Raw genomic sequence first — 21,099 nt, 5'->3', positions numbered from 1 at the left:
CAACTAATAAAAAAGCTTATTAGTTCAACACCCATTATTCCAATTGTCAATAACATAAGTCCAGAGCCCACTATCGCAGGTATGCAAATCAATCCGACATAAACATTTAACCCCTCAGACACAAATCTTTCCCACGCCTTCGATCGACGGCACCAGTAGTATAAACACTTCTCACGCCTTTATCGACGGCGGCAGACATAAACATTATTCAAACTCTTAAAAAAAGGATCCAGCCTGAGAACACATTCGTCAGCATAAAAGCTTTGGCCAATCCGAATTAATTAAACAAAAGATGCAGCCTAGAAACCGTTTCATCGGGCCACAGATTTGACCATTAAAAATTCTTAATCAAAGTCCACTTTCGCTGCTCGCGTCGCTGTCACCGCTAAGAACCATAGTTATAAGAATAATGCATTTTGTAAAATCAGTTTAAGATTGGGAATCAAACTTGAAAGAACTTAACCAATATAAACTCCGCTATATATTAAAACAAAAATCCCTTTTTTTAATATATCCTGAAACAAAAAACATAATTGGCGCAGTCGGTAGGATACAAGTTAATTTCGCCTAAAAACCATTAAAAATGAAATTGCCATCAACATCAGCAGCAGGAGCAGCCGTAGCCGCAGCAGAAAAAGCATCACAAACCCTCTCAGATGTGTCTATGAATCATTTCCTTCTGCAACTAAAACAGATAAATAAATTCAATGGAGACCCACTCTATTTGGCTCTCTTTATAAAAGAAGTCGATGAATTAGTCTACCATTACCCTACAACGTAAGAAGGCCAAAACCAAATTATCCAAGCAGCCATCAGGAACCTCATAGTTGGACAAGCCAGATCACTCTTGATGAGAAATATACCACAAAACTGGAAGGAATTGAGGACGTTACTTATCAGCGATTTCAAAAGCGCAACACCTCCACATCGAATGATAGCAGAACTACGTGAGACTAAATATAAAAATAATTTACGTAAATTTGTTGAAGAATTAGAAGAACAGACAAGTAGAATTTGTTGTAAACTAAGCCTAGACAATAATCCATCCAGTCCTAGTTTCGAGGACATTGAGTGATACATTAGCTGAAAGTTGAATTCGTGAAAAATTACCAATCTAAACTTTTATTATGTGGAGTAAATTTGATATTTCGTCTCCTCTTAAATTAAAACAAGCTGCCCAAGCTGTAGGAATCTTTGAAGTTAAAAAAATTGGGGTAACAACAATAATTCTATTAATAATAATTCAGGAAATAATTATTATCTTAAAACTTTTCAAAACAATCAAGGACAGGGTGACCAAAGTTCTCAGAGAACTAATATTCCCCAATAACGTCCCCGAGTTTCAAATTCAGATCAAGAGTAAGTCTGAGCCAATGGACACATTTGAAAATTTTCAGACAACAGCCTCGGACGAAACACCACAGCCTAAAAATTAAAATTGATAATAAACCATGCCTCTGTCTTATCGATACAGGATCAAGCATAAATTTAATTAACGAAAACTTCTTTAACTACCCAATTAAAAAGAATTCTACTAATATTGAAACAATAGGTGAATCTGTAACTTTGAATAAATATATTCAGATTAGCATTCCAAAATTATTTTCATCTAAGCAAAAATTTTATATAAAAAACTTTTCAAAACATTACGACATAATTATGAATTCCCTATGGTAAATATGACGGAAAAACGTAATCAAAATTCTTCAAATGTAGTAGATGATGAGGAATATAATTATGCCTTACAAACGACCTTATCTGACAGTAATATTAGAGACGATCACTTAAATAATGAAGAAAAAACTGAACTTCATTATTTAATGTCAAAATATTTTGATATTCAGTATCATGAAGGTGAAAATTTTACTTTCACGAACGAAATCAAACACGTTATAAAAACAAAACATGAAGAACCAATTTATAGGAGACCACATAAAGAATCGTCAGCAAAAATTGATTTCATGAAGAACACTATTGAATTACATAATTATGAATTCCCTATGGTAAATATAACGGAAAAACGTAATCAAACTTCTTCAAATGTAGTAGATGATGAGGAATATAATTATGCCTTACAAACGACCTTATCTGACAGTAATATTAGAGACAATCACTTAAATAATGAAGAAAAAACTGAGCTTCATTATTTAATGTCAAAATATTTTGATATTCAGTATCATGAAGGTGAAATCCAACACGTTATAAAAACAAAACATGAAGAACCAATTTATAGGAGACCATATAGTTGTCCTTACATTTACGATGCAGAAGTAGAAAAACAAATTGAAGAAATGATAAGACAAGGTATTATCAGAAAATCCAAATCTCCTTATTGCAGTCCAATTGTAATGGTACCCAAAAGGGATGCATCGGGCATACCCAAATTTCGTATGGCTATTGATTACAGACGACTGAATGAAATAACTATCAATGATAAATTCCCTATTCCGAACATGGACGAAATATTAGACAAGTTAGGGAATTGTCAATACTTTACAACATTAGATCTTGCTAAAGGGTTCCATCAAATTGAAATGGACCCAGACTCTATTCAAAAAACTGCATTCTCCACTAAGAAGGGTCACTATGAATATACTAGAATGCCTTAAAAATGAACCCGCGACATTTCAACGTTGTATAAATAATATATTACACGACATAATAGGTACCCATTGTCTAGTATATTTAGACGACATTGTTATATTTTCAACCTCTTTACAAGAGCATATTCAATCTTTAAAAAAAGTATTCGAACGTCTGCGCAGATCGAATCTCAATCTACAATTAGATAAATGTGAGTTTATGAAACGAGAAACTGAATTTTTAGGTCACATAATTTCAACTGAAGGAATCAGAGCAAATCCAAATAAAATTCAAGCTATTCAAGATTTTAAAATTCCAAACTCTCCAAAACAAATTAAATCATTTTTAGGCCTTTGTGGTTTTTATCGTAAATTTATAAAAGATTTCGCAAAAATTGCCAAACCAATGACACTCTGCTTAAAGAAAGGACCAAAAATAAATATAAACAATCCTAGTTACAATGAAGCGTTTAAAAAATTAAAAACTTTAATAAGCAACGATCCAATTCTCATATATCCAGATTTTGAAAAGAAGTTTGATCTAACTACAGATGCAAGCAATTATGCATTAGGTGCTGTACTATCCCAAGAAGGGAAACCCATTTGTTTTGCCAGTAGAACTTTAAATGAACATGAGTTAAATTATGCAGCTATTGAAAAAGAATTATTAGCTATCGTATGGGCGACTAAGTATTTCCGCCCCTATCTCTTTGGAAGAAGTTTCAAAATATGTTCTGACCATAAACCACTTGTTTGGTTACACAATATAAAGGAACCTAATATGAAATTACAACGTTGGAAAATAAAGCTTAGAGAGTTTGATTATGAAATAAAGTACATTAAAGGAAAAGAGAATCATGTAGCAGATGCTTTATCCAGGATTACAAAAAAGGAATCAAAAGATAACAAAATTTAAGAAGTATTTCAAAATGAAGACGATGTAGATACTACTGCAGCAACAGTGCATAGTGCACAAGAAGATAATGGCGATTGCATACAAATTACCGAACGACCAGTTAACGTTTTTAATCACCAACTTATATTTGAAAAGGGAAATCAAGACACTAACGAACTTACTCACTACTTTAACAAAACTATTAATAAAATTATTTACAGTGACATGACTGAGACTTTGGCGAAAGACATAATTATAAAATTTATATGTGGACACAATATTGTTATGTACATTAATAATGACGAAGATTTTGCAATTTTTCAACGAGCCCATATGAAATTAATTAAACCAAATACTGGTACGAAATTAATGAAAACTTCAGTAGTACTTCCCAACTTGCCCACATATGCAGACTTTCATGAAAAAATATTAGAAATACATGAGAAAACAACACACCAAGGAATTAAAAAGACTTAAGACACTTTTAAAATGAAATACTACTTACTAATAAATGTGAAATTTGTAATTTATGCAAAGCAGAGCACAGAAAAGTTGCTCTTCCTTTTGAAAAAACTCCAGAAACCAAAAATATTCGCGATAAATAATTTATAGACTATTACTTTATTGACCTTCATTCGAAATTCATTTCTATTATTGAAACAAAAACCACAGATTGGGTTGAAAGTAAAAAAGCTCTTCTTAAAATCTTTAATATGATAGGTAAACCGAAAACAATTAAAATGGATCAAGATCCTGGCCTAGTATTTAAATCATTACAATATTGGTTACAAAAGGAAAATATTAACATTGAAATTACAACTAGCAAGAATGGTATAGCCGATATAGAAAGGGTACATAAAACAATCAATGAAAAACTTAGAATTATTAATACACTTACGGACGCTGAAGATAAGTTAATGAACATAGAAAAGGCAACATATGTTTATAACCATGAAATAACCCACGATGCCACAGGTAAAACTCCTGCTGAAATATTTCTTTATGGAATAAAACCAAGCAAAAATATGCAAAAACAAAAAGAACATAAGATAGATAAACTTAATAAAGACCGCGAGGAACATGAAGTAGATCTGGAATACACTAAAGTCGAAAAAGAAATGAAACGTAAAGCTAAATTAGTAAACCCATTCAAAAAGACAGGAGCGTTAGAACAAAAAGACGAAAAGCACTGGCAAGAAACTAATAGGGGTCATAAAGTAGTAAAACACATAAGTAAATTTAAAAAAGCTAAAGTACAAAATCTCTCTCCTCATTCCAGGGAAACTGACAGTACTGATTCTGATAATGAAAATGATCATGATAGTGACATGGACGAAAATACCATTGACAACAGCTCAACAAATTAGCATTACACCCATTACTTCGAACAACGGTTATTTACTTCTGAACACAGGGACTATAAAAATACCTCTAAAGTATGAACATCATATGATTAAAATAAATCAAACTAAAATATTTGAAACATATCAGGAATTTATAAAATACGAAAACCAATTTAAAAATGTACCGGACATTGCATTAACATTGAAACAATTAAAACATGAAATCAAGGGAATTACTTCATCATCGAGACAAAACCGGGGATTAATTAACTTTTTAGGGACAGCTCACAAATACCTATTTGGAACATTAACTGAAGATGATAAAAAACAGTTGGAGGATAAACTACAAAACTTGCAAGAAATGGTAATTGAAAACAAAGAATATAATGAAATAATTTAAATAATAAATGAACAATGAAAAGGTATAAACAAACTCGTAAAAGATAAACAAGAAGAAAATGCTTTGCACATTTTTAGATATTCCTTAAATATATTCCTAGAATACATTGATGATTTACAAATGCGTTTACAATTAACAAGAGTTGGAATATTTAATCCTAAAATACTAAAAAATAAAGAGTTAGAGAACATAAACGAAGAAAAATTACTATCAATCAAAACTTCAGCTTGGTCAAGCAGTCAAACTAAAGACACTTTTATTCTAGCCCATATACCCACTTCATTTAAAGAAACACAAAAATATAGAATTATTAAATATCCAGATAATATGGCCCGACAAATTGATATAATTGATAATTATGAATAATTTTGTAAATGACAAAATGAAAGTATTTTACTTGGAAAATTCACCAAATTCATTAGCAAATATATTAGACTAAAAATTTATAATCACTGATCAATGAATCTCTCAATTTGCGAAATGTCAACACACTTTTGTATCAGAAAATGAATCTGTAAAATATATTGAGCCTAACATCATTATTACTTATAATTTAAAAGAGACACAATTTAATCAAGATTGTAAAACGTTCAACAAAACCATTCAGGGAAACAATATTATACAATTAATTCTATTACCTATCAACAAAAACAAGAATGAATTATATAATAAGTGGATTGTTTTTACCACATTAATAATTATACTTTTAAGCATTACTACTTACATCATATTTACCTATAGGCGCCTAGCCAACAAAAAAAAAATTCGTTTAAGCTCAACAAGGATGTTGAATCTTCTAAAGGAGGGGCGAGTGACGTATACGCAAATACCCTGGACACCAAATCCAACATACAACCTGTATATCCCGAGATACCCATTATTCCAATTGTCAATAACATAAGTCCAGAGCCCACTATCGCAGGTATGCAAATCAATCCGACATAAACATTTAACCCCTCAGACACAAATCTTTCCCACGCCTTCGATCGACGGCACCAGTAGTATAAACACTTCTCACGCCTTTATCGACGGCGGCAGACATAAACATTATTCAAACTCTTAAAAAAAGGATCCAGCCTGAGAACACATTCGTCAGCATAAAAGCTTTGGCCAATCCGAATTAATTAAACAAAAGATGCAGCCTAGAAACCGTTTCATCGGGCCACAGATTTGACCATTAAAAATTCTTAATCAAAGTCCACTTTCGCTGCTCGCGTCGCTGTCACCGCTAAGAACCATAGTTATAAGAATAATGCATTTTGTAAAATCAGTTTAAGATTGGGAATCAAACTTGAAAGAACTTAACCAATATAAACTCCGCTATATATTAAAACAAAAATCCCTTTTTTTAATATATCCTGAAACAAAAAACATAATTGGCGCAGTCGGTAGGATACAAGTTAATTTCGCCTAAAAACCATTAAAAATGAAATTGCCATCAACATCAGCAGCAGGAGCAGCCGTAGCCGCAGCAGAAAAAGCATCACAAACCCTCTCAGATGTGTCTATGAATCATTTCCTTCTGCAACTAAAACAGATAAATAAATTCAATGGAGACCCACTCTATTTGGCTCTCTTTATAAAAGAAGTCGATGAATTAGTCTACCATTACCCTACAACGTAAGAAGGCCAAAACCAAATTATCCAAGCAGCCATCAGGAACCTCATAGTTGGACAAGCCAGATCACTCTTGATGAGAAATATACCACAAAACTGGAAGGAATTGAGGACGTTACTTATCAGCGATTTCAAAAGCGCAACACCTCCACATCGAATGATAGCAGAACTACGTGAGACTAAATATAAAAATAATTTACGTAAATTTGTTGAAGAATTAGAAGAACAGACAAGTAGAATTTGTTGTAAACTAAGCCTAGACAATAATCCATCCAGTCCTAGTTTCGAGGACATTGAGTGATACATTAGCTGAAAGTTGAATTCGTGAAAAATTACCAATCTAAACTTTTATTATGTGGAGTAAATTTGATATTTCGTCTCCTCTTAAATTAAAACAAGCTGCCCAAGCTGTAGGAATCTTTGAAGTTAAAAAAATTGGGGTAACAACAATAATTCTATTAATAATAATTCAGGAAATAATTATTATCTTAAAACTTTTCAAAACAATCAAGGACAGGGTGACCAAAGTTCTCAGAGAACTAATATTCCCCAATAACGTCCCCGAGTTTCAAATTCAGATCAAGAGTAAGTCTGAGCCAATGGACACATTTGAAAATTTTCAGACAACAGCCTCGGACGAAACACCACAGCCTAAAAATTAAAATTGATAATAAACCATGCCTCTGTCTTATCGATACAGGATCAAGCATAAATTTAATTAACGAAAACTTCTTTAACTACCCAATTAAAAAGAATTCTACTAATATTGAAACAATAGGTGAATCTGTAACTTTGAATAAATATATTCAGTTTAGCATTCCAAAATTATTTTCATCTAAGCAAAGATTTTATATAAAAAACTTTTCAAAACATTACGACATAATTATGAATTCCCTATGGTAAATATAACGGAAAAACGTAATCAAAATTCTTCAAATGTAGTAGATGATGAGGAATATAATTATGCCTTACAAACGACCTTATCTGACAGTAATATTAGAGACGATCACTTAAATAATGAAGAAAAAACTGAACTTCATTATTTAATGTCAAAATATTTTGATATTCAGTATCATGAAGGTGAAAATTTGACTTTCACGAACGAAATCAAACACGTTATAAAAACAAAACATGAAGAACCAATTTATAGGAGACCACATAAAGAATCGTCAGCAAAAATTGATTTCATGAAGAACACTATTGAATTACATAATTATGAATTCCCTATGGTAAATATAACGGAAAAACGTAATCAAACTTCTTCAAATGTAGTAGATGATGAGGAATATAATTATGCCTTACAAACGACCTTATCTGACAGTAATATTAGAGACAATCACTTAAATAATGAAGAAAAAACTGAGCTTCATTATTTAATGTCAAAATATTTTGATATTCAGTATCATGAAGGTGAAATCCAACACGTTATAAAAACAAAACATGAAGAACCAATTTATAGGAGACCATATAGTTGTCCTTACATTTACGATGCAGAAGTAGAAAAACAAATTGAAGAAATGATAAGACAAGGTATTATCAGAAAATCCAAATCTCCTTATTGCAGTCCAATTGTAATGGTACCCAAAAGGGATGCAACGGGCATACCCAAATTTCGTATGGCTATTGATTACAGACGACTGAATGAAATAACTATCAATGATAAATTCCCTATTCCGAACATGGACGAAATATTAGACAAGTTAGGGAATTGTCAATACTTTACAACATTAGATCTTGCCAAAGGGTTCCATCAAATTGAAATGGACCCAGACTCTATTCAAAAAACTGCATTCTCCACTAAGAAGGGTCACTATGAATATACTAGAATGCCTTAAAAATGAACCCGCGACATTTCAACGTTGTATAAATAATATATTACACGACATAATAGGTACCCATTGTCTAGTATATTTAGACGACATTGTTATATTTTCAACCTCTTTACAAGAGCATATTCAATCTTTAAAAAAAGTATTCGAACGTCTGCGCAGATCGAATCTCAATCTACAATTAGATAAATGTGAGTTTATGAAACGAGAAACTGAATTTTTAGGTCACATAATTTCAACTGAAGGAATCAGAGCAAATCCAAATAAAATTCAAGCTATTCAAGATTTTAAAATTCCAAACTCTCCAAAACAAATTAAATCATTTTTAGGCCTTTGTGGTTTTTATCGTAAATTTATAAAAGATTTCGCAAAAATTGCCAAACCAATGACACTCTGCTTAAAGAAAGGACCAAAAATAAATATAAACAATCCTAGTTACAATGAAGCGTTTAAAAAATTAAAAACTTTAATAAGCAACGATCCAATTCTCATATATCCAGATTTTGAAAAGAAGTTTGATCTAACTACAGATGCAAGCAATTATGCATTAGGTGCTGTACTATCCCAAGAAGGGAAACCCATTTGTTTTGCCAGTAGAACTTTAAATGAACATGAGTTAAATTATGCAGCTATTGAAAAAGAATTATTAGCTATCGTATGGGCGACTAAGTATTTCCGCCCCTATCTCTTTGGAAGAAGTTTCAAAATATGTTCTGACCATAAACCACTTGTTTGGTTACACAATATAAAGGAACCTAATATGAAATTACAACGTTGGAAAATAAAGCTTAGAGAGTTTGATTATGAAATAAAGTACATTAAAGGAAAAGAGAATCATGTAGCAGATGCTTTATCCAGGATTACAAAAAAGGAATCAAAAGATAACAAAATTTAAGAAGTATTTCAAAATGAAGACGATGTAGATACTACTGCAGCAACAGTGCATAGTGCACAAGAAGATAATGGCGATTGCATACAAATTACCGAACGACCAGTTAACGTTTTTAATCACCAACTTATATTTGAAAAGGGAAATCAAGACACTAACGAACTTACTCACTACTTTAACAAAACTATTAATAAAATTATTTACAGTGACATGACTGAGACTTTGGCGAAAGACATAATTATAAAATTTATATGTGGACACAATATTGTTATGTACATTAATAATGACGAAGATTTTGCAATTTTTCAACGAGCCCATATGAAATTAATTAAACCAAATACTGGTACGAAATTAATGAAAACTTCAGTAGTACTTCCCAACTTGCCCACATATGCAGACTTTCATGAAAAAATATTAGAAATACATGAGAAAACAACACACCAAGGAATTAAAAAGACTTAAGACACTTTTAAAATGAAATACTACTTACTAATAAATGTGAAATTTGTAATTTATGCAAAGCAGAGCACAGAAAAGTTGCTCTTCCTTTTGAAAAAACTCCAGAAACCAAAAATATTCGCGATAAATAATTTATAGACTATTACTTTATTGACCTTCATTCGAAATTCATTTCTATTATTGAAACAAAAACCACAGATTGGGTTGAAAGTAAAAAAGCTCTTCTTAAAATCTTTAATATGATAGGTAAACCGAAAACAATTAAAATGGATCAAGATCCTGGCCTAGTATTTAAATCATTACAATATTGGTTACAAAAGGAAAATATTAACATTGAAATTACAACTAGCAAGAATGGTATAGCCGATATAGAAAGGGTACATAAAACAATCAATGAAAAACTTAGAATTATTAATACACTTACGGACGCTGAAGATAAGTTAATGAACATAGAAAAGGCAACATATGTTTATAACCATGAAATAACCCACGATGCCACAGGTAAAACTCCTGCTGAAATATTTCTTTATGGAATAAAACCAAGCAAAAATATGCAAAAACAAAAAGAACATAAGATAGATAAACTTAATAAAGACCGCGAGGAACATGAAGTAGATCTGGAATACACTAAAGTCGAAAAAGAAATGAAACGTAAAGCTAAATTAGTAAACCCATTCAAAAAGACAGGAGCGTTAGAACAAAAAGTCGAAAAGCACTGGCAAGAAACTAATAGGGGTCATAAAGTAGTAAAACACATAAGTAAATTTAAAAAAGCTAAAGTACAAAATCTCTCTCCTCATTCCAGGGAAACTGACAGTACTGATTCTGATAATGAAAATGATCATGATAGTGACATGGACGAAAATACCATTGACAACAGCTCAACAAATTAGCATTACACCCATTACTTCGAACAACGGTTATTTACTTCTGAACACAGGGACTATAAAAATACCTCTAAAGTATGAACATCATATGATTAAAATAAATCAAACTAAAATATTTGAAACATATCAGGAATTTATAAAATACGAAAACCAATTTAAAAATGTACCGGACATTGCATTAACATTGAAACAATTAAAACATGAAATCAAGGGAATTACTTCATCATCGAGACAAAACCGGGGATTAATTAACTTTTTAGGGACAGCTCACAAATACCTATTTGGAACATTAACTGAAGATGATAAAAAACAGTTGGAGGATAAACTACAAAACTTGCAAGAAATGGTAATTGAAAACAAAGAATATAATGAAATAATTTAAATAATAAATGAACAATGAAAAGGTATAAACAAACTTGTAAAAGATAAACAAGAAGAAAATGCTTTGCACATTTTTAGATATTCCTTAAATATATTCCTAGAATACATTGATGATTTACAAATGCGTTTACAATTAACAAGAGTTGGAATATTTAATCCTAAAATACTAAAAAATAAAGAGTTAGAGAACATAAACGAAGAAAAATTACTATCAATCAAAACTTCAGCTTGGTCAAGCAGTCAAACTAAAGACACTTTTATTCTAGCCCATATACCCACTTCATTTAAAGAAACACAAAAATATAGAATTATTAAATATCCAGATAATATGGCCCGACAAATTGATATAATTGATAATTATGAATAATTTTGTAAATGACAAAATGAAAGTATTTTACTTGGAAAATTCACCAAATTCATTAGCAAATATATTAGACTAAAAATTTATAATCACTGATCAATGAATCTCTCAATTTGCGAAATGTCAACACACTTTTGTATCAGAAAATGAATCTGTAAAATATATTGAGCCTAACATCATTATTACTTATAATTTAAAAGAGACACAATTTAATCAAGATTGTGAAATGTTCAACAAAACCATTCAGGGAAACAATATTATACAATTAATTCTATTACCTATCAACAAAAAAAAAAAGAATTAATTATATAATAAGTGGATTGTTTTTACCACATTAATAATTATACTTTTAAGCATTACTACTTAACATCATATTTACCTATAGGCGCCTAGCCAAAAAAAAAAAAATTCGTTTAAGCTCAACAAGGATGTTGAATCTTCTAAAGGAGGGGCGAGTGACGTATACGCAAATACCCTGGATACCAAACCCAACATACAACCTGTATATCCCGAGATACCCATTATTCCAATTGTCAATAACATAAGTCCAGAGCCTACTATCGCAGTTATTCAAATCAATCCGACATAAACATTTAACCCCTCAGACAGAAATCTTTCGCACGCCTTCGATCGACGGCACAAATAGTATAGCAGCATAAAAGCTTTGGCCAATCCGAATTAATTTAACAAAAGATGCAGCCTAGAAACCGTTTCATCGGGCCACAGATTTCCACTTTCACTGCTCGCGTCGCTGTCACCGTTAAGAACCATAGTTAAATGAATAATGCATTTTGTAAAATCAGTTTAAGATTGGGAATCAAACTTGAAAAAACTTAACCAATAAAAACTCCGCTATATTCTAAAACAAAAATCGCTTTTTTATAATATATCCTGAAACAAAAAACATAATTTATATGTAGATATGTAAATATGTTCGTATGTATGTGTATATCTATATATAATAATAATAATAAAAGAAATAATCTAGCAAGCACTACTCTAACGACCACATAATGTTCAAACTGTGGCGCCTACAGTCTTAATGCTAGAAAAAAGATATTAGCTGAAATATATTGATTTCTTAAGTACCTATCGATTGCCTTAAAGTAAAGTCCATGCCCACAAACCACTCAAAACTGCGGTGCCCAGACAACTGAAATGTATTGGTCTCTTTGACACGAACATTCGAACGCCCAGAAGCGGCAATAACGCTTAAACGAAAAGAGTGTTCCAGTTTCTGCAGTAGCATAGAGTCGACCACGGAGGCATCCCGATTCAGAAAACTATAAGCAAAGTCTTTATCAACCATATGCTACCTAAAAACCAAGGTTTATACCTTGGCGGAAATCAGACAGAAATCTCCGGAACTCCTGCTAGACACCCACTTCCCTAAAAACTCGAAAACTATAAAAACTCCACATAGAGGGAAATCTCGAGGGTCAGCGTATAACCTTTATCTCAAGCACTGAAGGCATCAAGCAACTCCTTCAAGCCCTTCAAATCCCCTAGATCTCCAACTTCAACGGACACTAACACAACCCTCCCTTGGCTGAAAGTCCTTAATCACAACTGTCTAGCACCCAACCATATATCCTCCAGTAGCCAAACACTCCCACATCACTCCAAAGGACTTTCGTCCTCCTTCTTGTTAACAACACTTGAAAGAATAGTAGACACCCACACCAGGCTACCGACAGGTCCATACAAATCCACCGCACAACATGCGTACCGCAAGGGTTGATCTACAGATACCGCCCATCAGTCTTTTTTATCATGCACAGAGATTGGATTCCACAATAAGGAATACTCCCTGCAGCTTTCTAGACATAGAAGGTGCTTTCAACAACGTTACCCCAACGGCTATCACTGGAGCACTTACTGCCCTGGGCATTGAGCGACCGATTGTGGGTAGTAAATAAACTCTTTTACATCTGGAGGAGAGGGGTACAAAGGTGGTAGCTTACGCAGGGACGTGGTTAACCCAAACATTTTGCAATTTGATACAGATAGCCCTATCCAACCTCTCAAGATGGACTGGGAGTAAACCCAGAAAAGAAAGATACCAACCACCGAACCACCGCTACTAATGACCTGAATATGATCATCGACCTGGAACCCCTGAACTTTCTACATAGTTGACTGGAAAACAGGCTGGTCGCTTACCATACTAATTATTCCAAATTTCATACCATGCAAAACAGACTTTGTACCATCCTCGGAACTTCAAAAAAAGGTTTAAAGTTTTCATACCATCTCGCACATCAAATCCATCTCCCACACCAAATCGAGAATGCCGTCTATATATACACAGATGGCTCAAAGCAAACAGGTGGACTAAATATAAAATTCTCTTTTCGTCTACCAAATAGGACTTCGTGTGTCCGCGAGTGGGCAGCGCCAGCTAGCTCTAGAGCACTTCGGGTGTGAGTACTCCAACCCTGCCCACACACACGCAACAATAAACAAACAGATGTTTGTATTTTACAACACTCCACGGTGCAACAGCTTTCTTACTGCTGGCCCAAAACATTGACGAAATGTGCACAGCTAAAAGACTAACAAAACCCGTGATTATCACAAAACTAACACAGGACACCATTGGATATATTGTGGGCCTTTGGGGGCAAACCCAAAGCCTCTGTGCTCCCACCCGACCGAAGCAGCCGTAGGTGTCTCCGACTGCCCCTTTAAGCGGTCACCGCAGTATACTGTAGGACTGTCTACATGTTCCCTCTTATCCGAAAGATAGGTTTACGACATGTTCATATTATTACAATTTATCCACTTAATTCATTCACAGAGTTGTCTCAGCTTCCCCGCCTGGTACAACAGTCCCACGCAGGGATTTGTATAGACGAATAGGATGTCCATATTTTTTTTTCAATCCCTACCTAAAAGACCTCTCTTAAACGGATCCCAGGCTTAAATGATACGCGACCTACTCGACGCGGTCACTGGATAGGATTATAAAGGGTCCCGCGATACAATTGAGGTCGTGTTTGTTTTGTGTTTTTGTGTTGTTTTTGGTTATTTGTTCTATGGGTTTGATAACTTAAGTCCGAAGCCTCTCCCAGAAGGAGTAACAAGTGATAAATAATAAATAAATATAAATATGAAAAAGTTCGCAGTGAATTATTCACGTTCGGCAATAAACAAATTGATTTAAATAAGTGATGTAAAAAATAAAAAATAATTAAATACGTAAATACAGTGTAATAAACGTGCAATAAATAATGTGCAAAAAATAAGTTAAGTTTTAACAATAACAAAAATCCCCACCCCAACAAAGATTATACTAAAATATATAAATAATCAAATAAATAAATACATAGCTCAATTAATGGAGGACATAACATAGATATAAAAGAATCGTTTGGAGTCACTTCTATAAGCGCGAGCATTTTTTCTGGCAGGTACTACGGGTCTATCTAAGTGGCTGTCGCTGGGGGCGCCGGATTCGACGATTGCGTAACCTTCGACTAAAAATCCGGGCTTATTCCAAAAAGCTTGGCCAGGCTCTAAGTATCGTAACCTGGAAGCTATCTTCCTCGTCTCGTCGCGGTTGACCGCAGGGTCTTGGCCAGTCCGGCTTTTCCCTGCATTCTGGGTCAATTTCCCTTTAACCTACAGTCGTTGCCAATCACTGGACCCTAAACCCACTTTGCATCCCTGGTTTTCCCGATTACTCGATTATAGAGGGATGACGACATAACACACTTTGTGGTATGGGAGACTTTTTATTTATAGCTGCTATGTTCAACCAATCTTTTCTTACTCTCCTTACCCACGATGCACGAAAATGTCTTGTACGCTAAAATAAAAATGTTCAAGATTCTAAATGTGTAGTAAGTTTGTGCATATGTATGTATGTGTGCATGTATTCTGTGTCAGCAGCCGACCGTTGCGATGGAGCTACATACAGCTGGTTGCTGACGCTGCGTTTTCCCTTGGCCACTGACCAATCGTCCAATCGACGACGTCCTGGGTAGCACCCGGTGGTTTGGTTAGGGGTCCACCGAGTAGGTAACTCACGCCGGTAAGGACCCACCATTCATGACAACTGCCGCATCTGTAAGCTTGTGGACGAGGAGGGGAACATCGAGAGCCCTGTGCATACCTACATACCTTTTTTTTAAATGTTACGAGCAACATTAGTGATAACCGATAGGTGGAACTAGTTCGACAAAACGGAAACTGTCGCTTTGGTGCCGACTTTTTCAAAGTGCCTACAAAGACCATGATTGCTTGAGTCAAGTGCCTCGCCTACTATAATAACCACAAACGCCCGCAACGCTAAATTTAGTCTGGCGCCCACATTTTTGAGGATTGGGAGCTAAGAGTTCTCATGCAACGTTTACTAGTGCCTATGAAGCCCATAGTTTCATAACCCAAGTGCTATGTCCACTGATCAAAAACATTTGTGGCGCGCAAAATTTTGGAGATTTTCCTGAGTGTTCATTTATATGCCACACACTTTGTGTTTGCCTACACGCCGAAAAACAAGCGCTTATTAATACGCGAGGCAAAACTATTCACACTTACATACTTTATAACTGTATAGGGTCGGTAGTCGGTGTTGTAATTTTTTCAGCAGTTTTCCCTTTTTGGGTAGTTTTTTGCCATTTTTGCTTTTTCCACGTCGGATGATTCACTGATTACAGTCTCTTGCATTTTTTGTGTATTAGCATTGTAAGTAGTCTCATTCTGGAATTTATCACATCAACAATTATCTCTTCAAATGCGCCTTTTATCAGGTTAACTGATTTCAAAGCTGGTAACGTTTTTGTGCATTAAATTCTGGGATGCCATTATGTTTTCTTTCGTAACTATTACTTGTTAATGGATCTAAATCTTCCTCTTCCATTTCCTCATCTGTTTCTTATTCTGGTTCCGGTAATGTTATTACCACAGAAATTGTCAGATCGTATAGATCTTTATACCCTTGCAGAGGGTGTTATGATTTCAGTCAGAAGTTTGCAACGCAGTGAAGGAGACGTTTCCGACCCGATAAAGTATATATATTCTTGATTAGGATCACTAGCCGAGTCGATCTAGTCAGACGGACATGTCTGTCTGTCCGGATGAACGCTGAGATCTCGGAAACTATAAGAGCTAGGCTATTGAGATTTGGCATGCAGGTGCCTGAGCTTCTTACGCAGCGCAAGTTTGCTTCACCAATGTGCCACGCCCACTGTAACGACCACAAACCGCCCAAAACTGTGGCTCCTACAGTTCTAATGCTAGAATAATAAATGTATTGCTCTTATCAAAACAAATCGATTGACACAAAAAAAGTTTGCTACGCCCACCTTAACGCCCACAAACCGCCCAAACCTGTGACGCCCACAATTTTCATGATAGATACAAAATTTTAACTGAAATGTATTGGTCTCGTCAATACCTATCGATTGATCCAAAAATTTAAGAAATAAACAGGGGCTCTGCTCTGTTTCTAATTATTGAAAGTACCCTATTCTCAAATTGTGGTTCTTATTCAAATATTAATCTAATACGTTCGATCGTATTCATTTTATTTTTTTTTTTTTTTTCATATACACTTCTTTAACTATTCATTTTAAATTTTTTTTTTTATTTTTACCATAATCGCTTGTGCGTTTATTAAATCAGATCTTATCCACATCATTTGCTTGGCCTAAGACTCTTTCCGATATACTTTATTTGTGCATTTTATATGCTTTTTAAAGAATCTATGCGCACATAATTGCAACGATTATTGATAATAATATGTAATTAATTGCATTGGCAATGGAGTCCACTGTTTTCGTATCAATTAGCCCGATTTTGGAATTTACTTTTACTATTTGTATTCATGTATTTCAAATGTAACATTATGGTGTTTAATTCTTTTACTCTCTTTAAAAATCTTCCCTGATCTACTTTAATTTAAATTTTCCATGATATAATTCTAATCATTTACTCCATTTAATAATTTTCCGTTTTATAAAAATTTTTATTTTTGCGTATAGCTTTACATGCAATATTTCTAGTCGGGCAGAACTGGTACCGCTCGATTTTAAGAATTGTTTTCTTATATATATAGTGACAATGTGCGCTTAAAAACCTAAAATAAAAAGTGCCAATATTGAGAAACAAAAATCTGTGTGTAATTCTTACAACCAATAGACTAAATTAAAATCCAAATCGGTCAATACGCGCAAAAATTGAAAAAAAAAAAAATGGCAAGCCCCTCAACGTTACCGCAGTTGTCCGAGATTCATATGAATCCATTAATCGGCCAAATCAAGGAATTGCCATATTTCGATGGAAACCCATCGGAATTAAGTCGGTATATAGCCAGAGTCGAGTACCTTTTACAACTATACCCTACTCAAGACGTCTGACAAATTCACATCATATACGGAGCTATAGAGAGGACCATGTCGACTCAGCCCAGAGAGTCATCGAAGAGGAGAAATCTAATACACGGATAACAACTTAAGCAGCCCTAGTCAAGGCCTTCAAGGATCATAGGCCATACGAGGATATTATACAACATGTTCGGGACACCCAATATCAAGGAAGCATAAGTTAGTTCGTTAATGAACTACAATTTAGGTCTTCAAAAGTAAATAATAAGTTAGAGTTAGAATCGGACCAAATAGAAAGATCAATTTATACAAATTTTTTAAACAAAACAATTAAAGATTGTATTGAGAGAAAACTTCCCCATAGATTATTTAATTTCCTATCCAAAAAGGATATCGCAACACTTGCTAACTTAAAAGAATCAGCAATGATTTTAGGTTATTGGGGTTCAGACCCTTTTGACAATTATAAACCCAAACGTCAAGATAACCGAAGGAACTCGGGAAGTAACCTTTCGCATCAGAATCATTTCTATCAAAAATATAATTCTCAGACACATAGTTACCCAATATATAATTACAATAACAATTTAAACAACTCAACAAATCCTCAACGTTCAACGAACAGAAATCAAATTCCCCCTAGAAACCAGGGAAATTATCATGAGTTTAGGATCAAATAATTCCCCAAACGCACCAGTCAAAAGACAGAGAGAAAACGAAAGTACACAGAATAGAATGGATGTAAATTTTCAGCAAACTGCCTCGGATATAGAAAATGTTGCCCATATGTAAGAGATAGATACCGGGTCATCTATCAATTTAATGACAGAATGTTTTGGAAACAATAAAGAACAAAAAGAGAAATTAAAAGTATTTACAATAAACGGCTCAATGGAACTAAAAAAAAAACATAACATTAGATCCTTGCAAAATCTGTCCGACTAAACAAAAATTATATTTACATAAATTTTCCAACAATTACGATAACTTAATAGGCAGAGATTACTTAAAACACAGTAAGGCAAAAATAAATTACGAAGAAGAAACAGTGATGTTAGGAGACACATTACTTTATATAAAGTATGGTGAAAACGATATAGTAGAAGACAAGACCGCAGTAAAATGCCTTAGTCCACCATCGGTTGAAAAAAAGATTGAAGAGGATAAGACCGCATCAGAATGTCTTAATCCGCCCTTATCAAAGGACCAATCATTAAATTTTGCTATCAATAATGAACTAAAAGAATGCAATGAATACAGATTAGAACATTTAAATGAGGAAGAGAAAGAAAATTTAAAAAGGGTTTTATTCGAATATAATGACATCCAGTACAAAGAAGGTGAAAATTTGACTTTTACAAGTACTATCAGGCATTCGATACAAACAAAACATGAGGACCCAATATATAGAAAACCATACAAATACCCTCAAACTTTCGACGAGGAGGTTAACAAACAAATAAACGAAATGATGGAACAGGGAATAATTCGCAAATCAAAATCTCCCTATTGCTCAACAATTTGCATAGTTCCAAAAAAAAGTGATGCCTCAGGAAAGCCGAAATTTAGACTAGTTGTAGGTTACAGAAATTTAAATGAAATCACTATCGATGATAAATTCCCAATACCCAGAATGGATAAAATATTGAACAAATTAAGAAGATGTCAGTATTTCACTACCATCGGATTCCATCAAATTCAAATGGAACCAGAATAAATAGCAACAAGAAAGAAAGTTAGCTTCGGCAAGCCGAAGCTTATATACCCTTGCAGCTATAATTATTAAATTTAAAAACACAAAAAATGATATTACGAATAGTATAAGATAATATGTGAAAAAACACCGAAGCTATAATTTGCTTCATATTATTTTCCTACCAATTTTCCGATCGTTCCTATGGCAGCTATATGATATAGTCGTCCGATTTTGATAAAATAAAATTTTAAATTCAGAGCTAATTAATAAATGTTATTTCCAAGCGTAGGAGGTTATATGTTAAGGAACACCGAAGCTATAATTTGTTTCATATTATTTTCCCACCAATTTTACGATCGTCCCTATGGCAGCTATATGATATAGTCGTCCGATTTTAATAAAATTAAATTCAAAAAAATTCAGAACTAATTAAAAATTTTATTTCCAATTTTACGATCGTTCCTTTGGCAGCTATATGATATAGTCGTCCGATTTTAATAAAATCAATTCGAAATTCAGAATGAATTAAAAAATGTTATTTACAAGCGTAGGAGGTTATATGTTAAAAAAAAAAAACACCGAAGTTATAATTTGTTTCATATTATTTTCCCACCGATTTTACGATCGTTCCTATGGCAGCTATATGATATAGTCGTCCGATTTTGATAAAATTAAATTCCAAATTCAGAACTAAATAAAAAAAGTTATTTCCAAGCGTAGGAGGTTATATGTTAAGGAACACCGAAGCTATAATTTGTTTCATATTATTTTCCCACCAATTTTACGATCGTTCCTATGGCAGCTATATGATATAGTCGTCCGATTTTGATAAAATTAAATTCCAAATTCAGAACTAATTAAAAAATGTTATTTCCAAGCGTAGGAGGTTATATGTTAAGGAACACCGAAGCTATAATTTGTTTCATATTATTTTCCCACCAATTTTACGATCGTTCCTATGGCAGCTATATGATATAGTCTTCCGATTTTGATAAAATTTAATTCGAAACTCAAAACTAATTAAAAAATGTTATTTCCAAGGGAAGGTGGTAATATGTTAAAAAACACCAAAGATATAATTTTTTAACATTTTTTTTCCGATTATTCCTATGGGAGCTATAAGATATAGTTGTCCGATCCGGCTGGTTCCGACTTATATACTACCTGCAAAAGATATAAGAGTTTTGGGAAAGTTTCAGCCCGATAGCTTTAAAACTGAGAGATTAGTTTGCGTAGAAACGGACGGACAGACGGACAGATGGACAGACGGACATGGCTAGATCGACTCGTCTAGTGATGCTGATCAAGAATATATATACTTTATGGGGTCGGAAACGTCTCCTTCACTGCGTTGCAAACTTCTGACTGAAATCATTTAGGGTATTCAATTGCGTTGCAATCGTTTGAAAAGTGTAAAAGTGTAAGCAGTTC

This window comes from Drosophila suzukii, unplaced genomic scaffold (assembly GCF_043229965.1).
Source record: "Drosophila suzukii unplaced genomic scaffold, CBGP_Dsuzu_IsoJpt1.0 scf_4, whole genome shotgun sequence".
Lineage (NCBI taxonomy): Eukaryota > Metazoa > Arthropoda > Insecta > Diptera > Drosophilidae > Drosophila > Drosophila suzukii.
Note: the sequence above shows the minus strand (reverse complement) of the source record.